This window comes from Haemaphysalis longicornis, unplaced genomic scaffold (genome assembly GCF_048455015.1).
Source record: "Haemaphysalis longicornis isolate Haplotype H1 unplaced genomic scaffold, Haemaphysalis longicornis Haplotype H1 scaffold_7, whole genome shotgun sequence".
In the NCBI taxonomy this organism is placed as follows: domain Eukaryota; kingdom Metazoa; phylum Arthropoda; class Arachnida; order Ixodida; family Ixodidae; genus Haemaphysalis; species Haemaphysalis longicornis.
Genome location: NW_027526422.1, coordinates 67722191 through 67732190, shown reverse-complemented (window position 1 = coordinate 67732190; position 10000 = coordinate 67722191). Strand labels below are relative to the sequence as shown.

At 46.3% G+C, this 10000-nt stretch overlaps 2 non-coding genes across 2 annotated transcripts; both read right to left on the bottom strand.

Annotated features, from left to right (window-relative positions):
• Positions 1-7556: 7556 nt before the first annotated feature.
• Trnal-aag (transfer RNA leucine (anticodon AAG)) lies at positions 7557-7638 on the bottom strand. The gene has a single exon. It is a non-coding gene; the product is annotated as a tRNA-Leu (tRNA).
• Positions 7639-7974: 336 nt separating this feature from the next.
• On the bottom strand, positions 7975-8056 carry Trnal-aag (transfer RNA leucine (anticodon AAG)). Its single transcript has one exon. It is a non-coding gene; the product is annotated as a tRNA-Leu (tRNA).
• Between the last annotated feature and the right edge of the window lie 1944 nt (positions 8057-10000).

The window sequence follows — 10000 nt, the reverse complement described above, 5'->3', positions numbered from 1 at the left end:
CGCCGGCCGTTTCGCCCGATGTATTTTTCGGCCGAGCCACCAGGACGGGAAAAGGAGACGCAACTCTGCGGCGATGCAAGTTTGGGCCTGCCGGCCGCGGGTGGTTTGGTCGAGGCGCGAATAGGTCCCGCGGTCGGCGCGTCGCCCCATGCAACGAATTTGGGCCGGGCGCTCTGGCACAATACATACATACATACATACATACATACATACATACATACATACATACATACATACATACATACATACATACATACATACATACATACATACATACACACGTCTCTGCTCCTTGCGCATGTGCAGCACGGCTCTCCAGGAGCCACGCGAAACTGCTCAACCTCGGCCGGTGTAGCTCATGCTACAAAAACTATTTTATGGTGGAATCCGCATAGGCTTCAAATGGGGAGAGGTGGTGGGGTTTGACTGAGCTGGATGTCTCTAACAGCACCCGTCTCGTTGTGTGGAAGACGAAGTGGAGGCAGGGTTCCTGTCTCCCAAAAAGAGCCTTACAAAGAAGCCAAATCTTCATTTGGCCATTTTGATGACTCCTCGGCGTTTTCGTTCTTATTTGGTAAATTTTTTTTTCGGACGCAGTGAAGTAGTTCATTCTGCCATACGTACGGCGATATCTGAAGAACTGTAAGCGCAGCTGCAGTGTTAAAAAAGAATGCAGGGTAAAAAAGTTAACTCAACAATAAAAAAATATCTGCCACGTTTCGCACATGGGACAGCGTGCCCGTCCAACTTTTATATTGCTGGCGATATCGCACGTCTCTTACTCGGCACATTTCTGATAACATGCTCTTTACAGCTTAACTGTCAGTTCTCTCCGTGCCTGAATCGCACGTGCCCGCCGTCAGTGTCACAACAAAAAAAAGAAAAGCGCAAGGCTCGAAAAAAAAAAAGAATATCCGAGGACACCTCAGAACTTCGCACGAGTTGTGAATGGAAAACATTAATGTCTAATAAAAAGCCACAAAGTGCTTCTTCGAGTGGGTGTGATGACGTCCCAACTTCACAGCCATTGGCAATTGGTGAATGGCCCGTAAGCCTCTGACGGCAGCTGTGATCATGACTGGTGAAATCGACTCAGTTGGTATGGGGTAATTCCGTGATGTCAACATCCCAGTTGTACAGGAATTTGTGAATAGTCCGCGAGCTTCTGGCGACAGCTGTCTTTGGCATTTGCCAATTGCCTATGTGAGAATTGTGGGTAGGTTTGTTGACGTGGCAACCAAATTGGAATTTGTGAAGCCGGAGCTAGCTTTTGACGGCAGCTGTTATCGTCACTACCCAATGCACCTGAGTATGTCTGCCTGTATTCGGCCTTAACGTGTAGTTACCTTTATGTTGGGCTAACAGCGTTTCAAGCAACGTCCAGCACCTTCTACTTAGTGCTGCGTATACCGGTGGCCGACGTTTTCCGCCCAATCGAAGCCCCCAACGCATGCGCCTACTCAGCTGCAGTCATGAAGTCCAAGTGGTGTGCGGGATGCGTGCCAGACTCGCTAACTGGAGGCCCGAGTTCCATTCCCGTTCAGACCAAAATTTCCCAAAATTTCTTATCAGCAGAACTACGTTACTTTTGCTCTATTTGCGTAGTAGGCCACCCTAGGAGCCGTTTTGGAGCTACAGGTGCCAACGCCAGATGGGAATGATTAGTGCGAATTCATCATCATCATCATTAACATCATCATCAGCCTATCTACGCCCACTGCAGGGCAAAGGCCTCTCCCATTAATCTCCAATTATCCCGGTCCTGTGCTAACTGCGACCAATTTATCCCCGCAAACTTCTTGATCTCATCTGCCCATCTAACGTTCTGCCTCCCTCTGCCACGCTTGCCCTCTCTAAGGATCCACTCGGTTGCCCTTAGTGACCAACGGTTATCTTGCCTTCGCATTACATGCCCTTCCCACGTCCATTTGTTCTTCTTAATTTCTTCTATGTCCTTAAGACGCCTTTGTTCCCTGACCCACTCAGCTCTCTTCTAGTCCCTTAATGTTACACCTATCATCTTCTGTTCCATTGCTCGGTGAGTCGTCCTCAATTTAAGTTGAACCTTCTTAGTGAGCTTCCACGTTTCTGCCCGTATGGGAGTACCGGTAAGATGCAGCTGTCATTCACTATCTTCAATAGGGACAATGGTAGGTTGTCATTCGTTATCTGAGAATGCCTGGCAAATGCTCTCCACACCATTTTTCTCCTTCTAATCGTCTCTGCCTCATGGTAAAATTGCACGGCTTCTGTGCCCACGTGTGTACGTGTATAATAAGGGTGCCCGTCACAATAGTGTCCGGAGAAAATTTTATTCTCTCTGAGTTGTCGGCTGTTTTAGGAGCCGCTTAGCTGCTGCAGATGCCAACGCTCGACGCTAGACGCTACTGGCCATCTAATTACTGCTGGCTGGATGCACGTATGCGTTAAAATACGCATTCTATATTCCTTACATAAGCACTCACCAACAAACATGTGCCGATGTTTCCTATGTGTAAGCTGCGTGCATGCCATTTCCAGGTGGCCTATTTCTATCGGTGGCGTTAATTGTTTCCGCTCGTGCAGAGCCGCCGGGAACTCTACGGCTGCCGCGCCGCGCGCCATTTACAACAGCTATTTCCTTATCGCAATAGATATTCTTTACTGATAACTTAATACGCGTGGCACCTTTTTGTGCAGCCAACTGCGTGGTTGTCTGTTCATATCCTCGCCCGGTACACCTTACGAAAACAGGAAGAAAAAGCCTCTGTTGATCTGAGGGACCCCTTACGCAATCTATATGTGACTACGCACGCCTCTTTCAGCTATAATTTATTCTATTTCTCATTGCAGGTAATGGAAAAGCTATGATGCGTATAAATAAATGTAGTTTCCGCTACGCGGCGGATAGAAGCGACGGATATTCTGAACAATTTGTGCGTTTATATGGTGTTATAAGATTATGTATGCTCCACGACCAACTATATAAAGTTGGTCGTGGTATGCTCACGGTTCGTATAAAACAATCTTAGCTTTCGCATTATATAATTATGTACAGTTCAACGCAAAAAAAGACAGGGACTGAACAGTCCCTGTAATGTACAGTGCCTGTAGAGTACAGGTACTGTACTGTACATACTGTGCTGTACATAAAGAGAGGAGTGACTGCACATAATAAAATACCAACTAGGCCAGTCAATTACGTTACTAAATCGCACTATATAAGTTTTTGTCTGGGCGCAAATTCTCTGTGTGCTGTTACGTAGGTATTGTTTGACCAAAACGGATCAGAATTGAGGTTGATGGTATTATTTTGTTTGACTTCATAAAGCTGTTCAAGCTCCGGCAACTGTACACCAGATAAATGAAAAAAAAACTGCCTTTGTTATCAATTTTAAATTATATATATAGGTTATTAGCCACCAAAAATAAATTGGTTCTAGAATAGTACTACTCATCCAAAAGTTCTCGCAAAGATCGGCTAGTCCAAGATATCCGGTTAAGTTTTTCATTTAACCTTCGCAACTCGCTCCCTTGCTATGTACATTCAAGTAGTATGGTGGCACGCGTCACCGGTTCGGCGTCCACCGCTGCAGAAAATGTCGGCAGGGTATTGACTATGGAGGAAGGAATTTCCTACCTTAACACGAAGGCAACGTCTAGACAAAGGTGGTGCAATGCTCTGTCGACCGAACACGCAAGGTGTAGATACATGCGGATATGTAGAAGAAATCTCCTTTATGTACAGTAGCCATGCGCGATATATGTCCGTTACCCTGGCTTGCAGAAGGGCGCTGCCTCAGTAGGGTGTCGTGTTGAAAGACTGTACCGCGTGCGGCCAAATGTCGCTTACACAAGTCATTTTCGCTTCAAAAACAAACAGGCCGCTTCCTCCCCTCTGCACTCTTTGTGAGGTGCGCGAGGACTTGAACCACGCATTATGTGAACGTGCGCAGTATACAATAGCTAGGACATCCCTTCTCGTGTTCCTGCACGGGCCAGCTGCTTTCTAGAGCTCCTAAGTGGTGCGTTAGGCCCCTGGTCTAACTCAACACGATCATCCCGAGCGACAAAAACTCTATTGAGTTTCCTGCGAAGTACAGGTCTTGATCAGACTTTTTAAAGAAGGCTTCATAAGTGAGCGCATCATCGTCATCATAGTCATCATCATCACTTCATCAATATTTCTCCTCATACATCTGGTGTAGCAACCTAGGTGCCTTTTATGACTGTTTAAAGGCCGTACCATTAAAGATTATTCTCTCTCTCTCCCTCCCCCCTCTCTCTCTCTCTCTGTACCATACGACTACGAGACTGCTTCCGACACTAAAGGCAGAAAACAACATCGCATAAATGGCAAGACCAGCGTCTTGACAGCTTGCGAATCATGTGCGAAGTAGCACAAAATCTGTGGATTACAAATTCGCAGTCTGGTATAGTATACCATCACCCTGGATCATTTTCCGCCTGGATCATTTTCCACCCGCCGCGGTGGCTCAGTACCTAAGGCGTTGCGCTGCAGAGCACGAGGTCGCGGGTTCGATTCCCGCCCGCGGCGGCCGCTTTTCTGATGGAGACGAAAAGCAAAAACGCCCGTGTGTTCGAAATTTCGGCGCACGTTAAAGATCCCCAGGTGGTCAAAATTAATCCGGAGCACTCCACTACGGCGCGCCTCATCGCCTGCGTTGTGTCGGCGCGTCACCCTACAATAAATCAATCAATTTTCCGCCATCAAAGTTGAGACGTCACAAATAGCCCATGTGCATGGGCGTATCTTGGGGGAAAAGTTGCCATATAATGAGCATTATATACAAACTCGCAAATTTACGGGTTACGCGCTTAAATATTATTACTATGCGGATATTTCCCCATTAGTCCAATGCCCCGTTGTCTTGACCGGAACTTGGGTCTTCTGAATTAAACTCCGCCTTACACGGAAGCACAGACGCACGCGCACAGGGACAAGGTCGGATGCCTAATTCCTAAACATATTTTTCTCTGACCACCTTGAAAGAAGGCTGATAAATTTTTGTTTCGAACTAAGACAGCAGAGCTGTATGTAATTCTTGCCGATTCTAATTTAAGCGCGCCTGATGTGTTTTTAAAGACGATAGCCTTTCTTGGGCCACTTAAACGCTGAAATTTCGGTCTGTCTGCCAGTCTGTCTGTGACTCGATTCAGCCAAAGTGAAATAAAATCTGCGCAATAGTCTTATATACTCACTGCCAAGTCTAAACGTCTAAGTCCAGTGTCAGCGTTCATACTTGTCGACAGTGTCGAAAAAAAAAAAAACAGACATTACCAAATATAAGGCACAAACTCAATACAAAAGTGATATTTGCGGTGTTTCTTTATTAGAAAATTCTGGATGCTTTGTTTTTGCGATAGCAAATTAGATCTACATCAACGGCAGAAAACCGTCGCCTGCTGTTCACAGCGCTACCTCATGTTGGCATTTACGAAATCAAACGGCAATATTAATGAAAGGTTCCACTACACTCTTAGGCAAAAAGGACTAAAATAGGGACTAAAATACAGCCGTTAGTCTTCGCGGGCGACCGTTCATCTTCAAAGGGAGTATCTGCGGCAGAGTACGTGCCGTGTGCATAAATTCGGACTAACTGTTCGTCCCCGCCGATCTATAAGGAGTAACGGGAAGACGAAACGCATGCAGTTAGTCTCTTTGCTGCGTCGTTAATCCCCTAATGGCGCCGTCGTTGCCCTTTCGCGCATATGTCTGCGAACAGTTTTATATTTCCAAAACACAAGGCATTGCAGTCACTGGGTGCTTTAGATGGTGCCACGGGAGAAAATATTGATGTTAGTTATAAGAAAATCGCCTAGGGTTAGTAGAGCGGCGGGTAATGGCAAGGAGCGGCGAAGCGCGATTGTCATACGCTTCTCGGTGAGGTTATGTTGATACGCTGTGTTGCATTCGATTCGTGCGAGATAATAACGGCCAATGAAAGCTTTCAAGCGCCTTAACAGTAACTCAAAAATTAGTGACAGTAGCAAAAGTGGATTCCTGAGCGTAATGAATATGTATATGTTTAACAGACTAGAAAAAACGCATATTGCTGATGACAACTGCAAAACAAAAATGCTCGCTACAGGTAAGCGTCTCGAAGTTATCTTTTACACTCGGTACATAATTGCCTTGGGCACCAAAGCTATGACAATGCTGCAACTGCTGTAAAACCCGCTTGCATTTCGCGGTCGCAATCGTCTAGCGACGCGAATTTGGAGAATTCAGGCTAAACAACACCAATTGATTCGCTTTCGCCGATGCAGGAAAATATGGCATGTTTCCTTATTCTGACACTCACACAGACGACACCTTTCACATACGTTACATAGAGCACTTAACATATGTATCGAACACTAAGAAAGCACTTAGCTTGCGCTAATTTGTGCGGAAACAAATGAGTCGTCCGATCGCCCAGCTACCTATCTCAACTAGGCGACGACGAGTTGATTGTTATTTACGAAAAAACTATGGTTGTGAGGCTCTATTTCGAATCGAACTGAGCAATAGTCCCTAAACCTAGCAAAGCGCTAAGCGCAAGGCGCAAAACGCGGTCACGTTCGCTTGCACAGATAGAAATTCGGGCACCAGTTGCAATGGATGTTTCGTTATGCACAGAACTACACCCTGTACACTTGAATATTATCTGCCGCAGTCACCATCCGGCGGTGTGGTCTAGCGGATAGCGCGTCGGGTTCCTTGTGTAGAATTCCGGGCGTCGGGGGTTCGATCCCTGCCGGTGCTGGCGTTTTTTTCTTTTTTCTGCACTCTACGCAGTTCGTCCTTGGGGAGTATCGGAACGGACCATCCAGGTGGGGGACTAACCGTTCGTCCCCTCGCAGTTAGTCCCCAAAGGGACTAATGATTGTGGCAGACGCCGTTAGTCCCCGAAAGGACGAACTTTTAGTCCTTTTTGCCTAAGAGTGTAGATAGGATCCACGTTCCGCTTGTAACGCTCGTGCAGTAGGGCGTCGTTGTTCTATAAATGTTGCAGTAGAATGCCTCAATTCACACGCGTCTGCGCTGTACGGTGGCGCTGGCATCGAGACACCCGACTTGAAGCAGTACAACGCGGCAAATTTAAATTGGCTTAGGCAAACCTCTAGCGTGTTATCTTGGGAGGAACGAGACGGGACAGGAGCAGCATGACAGGTGAGCGGGAAAGACAAGGCAGGCCTTCCCTTGGCAGGGGCGCCAGTCGACTATCGTCTTTCGGCGACATTTGCAACGCAAGGAGCATATACGTGGCCATTTCTTTTAATGACTTAATTGGGCGTGCGTGTGTTTATTCGTAGGGGGGGCGAGGGGGGGGGGGGGTACACGGGCGTGCGTACTGGATCCGTTACATGCCTTCCTGCCCTGGTTTTTACTGCTGAATTTGAAACGGGATTGAAGCCTGCAACTTGTCATTTTTATTACGCCATTTGCTTCAAAGGGAAATGGCAAACAGTAAAGCATTCTTATTGAGAGACCGGCTGCAGCGGAGAAACCTGTTTGAGGGGTTTCTCTCGCCTTTTTCGCAGCGTCCTGCATAACGAAAAGAAAAAAAATCTGGCAGCGGTGGGATTCGAACCCACGCCCCCGAAGAGACTGGTGCCTTAAACCAGCGCCTTAGACCGCTCGGCCACGCTACCGACAGGGAGGAGTCGATACCGTTATATATTGGAGCGAATTGAAGATGCCAGGCGAGAGCGAAAAAAATGTATTACGGGGCATTAACCGAGAACAGTGCATAAAAAATGCGCGATAGGTGCTACAAAGCTTCCTCTTTTACCTCAATGGCCGCAGTTAAGGTATGGTATTCATCGCAGGCCTGACATTTCTTTTATTAAACCTGGGCTGCAAACATTTCCTTGTGTAAAACCACGATAATGATCCCAGTTGCTAAAAGAAGCAGTAAGATGTCGACTTTCGCTACAAAAAACGCTTAATACAAATTTCATTAGCAAGCTCCAAAAAGCCAAAACCTCTGGCAGCGGTGGGATTCGAACCCACGCCCCCTAAGAGACTGGTGCCTTAAACCAGCGCCTTAGACCGCTCGGCCACGCTACCGACGGAACCTGCAATTTTTAGATTGGTACCGTTTCCAAGCCATTGCAGACGTAATAGGTGACCTTTCGCAGCCTTGGCGGAATGTGATGCTTTTTGAAGAATAGCACTTCCACTGAACTGCAGCACATGCGAAGAGCCGTCCATTGCTTCCGTTGTAACTGATGCAAGAAAAACTTCCGAATAGTTTCTGTTTACGCTCACTTCATAAAATATCGGACAGAAGCAAAGATTGCCCTCCTCTTCTACCCCACTCACTTGAAATCCTGACCACTTTATCCGTTGTCGCAAGTACAATACTGTATGTTCCTCGCAAAAGGTCCCAGAAAATCGAGTTGCTCCCCACCGCATTCATTAGCTTACAAAAACAAAAACAAGGGGTTTACAGCATGGGGGTGTTAATTTTCTCGTTATGTACCCAGTTAAAAACAGCTAAGAAGCATCTTACGTTTCATTTTTATTTTTGTTCACCTGTGGGCTGCCTGTTCTCGCACGGAGTATTTAAAATCAATAGCTGCCTGCATACGTATAGGTTTTATTGTTAAATATATTTGCCACAAGCACACGTAGAACAAGTGCGGTTAGAACAGCGTCTGCTTATACTAGCGAAAATAATTCGTACTGCGACGTGCGCGTACAGATTTATTGCAGAACACCCAAAGAATAACAAAGACCTTGAAGAAAAAGAGCGCTAAAACACACGATACAAAAACGAAAAACGACGAGACACATGCGCATCTGTTTCTCGTTTTTCTGTCGTGTTTTTAGCGCTCTTTTTCTTCAAGCGATACGCACCAACCAGCCCAACAGCATATTTTTAAGAAGACCAGGCCTTTGCTGCTTAAGTTTTATGTAAATAAGGCGACTCTCCACCCCGTACAAAAACTCTACGAAGTTATTAAAACAATCAGCGCAAAATCAAATTTTTGTCTGCCTTCTTTGACGTGCTCCTAAACTCTAGTGCATGACCGGGTGAATTTTAGGACTTTATGCCCTGGGCGGAATCCAACCTATCTTCAGATTTTTTGCGCTTGTGAGGGAGGGTGTTTTCTGCGAATATTATGAAATATGTACTAGTCTACATACTGGGAATCGCGTAAATGCCTCATGGCTCTCAAAGCAAGAAAAATATCACAGCGGAGCTATTGCACTATTGCGTTTGAGTTCTTCAGGGTATTAAAAGGCCCCCGAGGAGGAATAGTAATTATTGTTCGTACATTTTCTTTATCTGATTACAGCGCTTTGATATGATCAGAATGGTAAAGGCGGCACGATGCTAAGCAGATGCATTTACTACTTAACTAATGATTTTTTCTACCCAGAAATGAAATATTCATCTGTTGATTAGTTAGATAATATCATTGCTTACTTAGTAAAACACCAATAATATTTACGAAAAAACAATCCATGCGACGAACACGTCGACGTCGAGACGGGTGGTACCAACAGACCCATTGCATTGGCAGTTTATGCATCCAGAGCTGAGAGCGCAGACAGACAGGCAACAACTCTGAGAGGGACAACAGACTCGACGTACAATTGGTTTTACTTGGAACATTGTCTTAGTACAAATACGATATTCCAAACGACAGTTATTAAGAAAAATTGGCGGACGATTACGATGCTCCCAAATGCGAAATTCGAGCGCAGCGCTAACTCCAGTCTTCTCAGTATCGGCGCATAGCTGCTGCATCTCATTAAGTGATCGCGCTATCAGCTAGTGCGTGCTGGCGCGCGCTGCTCGAGTCGTCCAAGGCATACCCCCCCTGTCACTTTCACAATACTTTCCTCCTCCGCTTTCCTGCTCGCCCTATCTCGTTATCATCCCTGTCCGCTCCGTTCGCTGGGTTACAACGAGGCGAACGGCGACGCGAAACCAGACGAGCGGGCGCTTAAGAGCTGCGCTCCAAAAATTCAGTGCGATCTGGTGTAGATTCCTTCTATAGG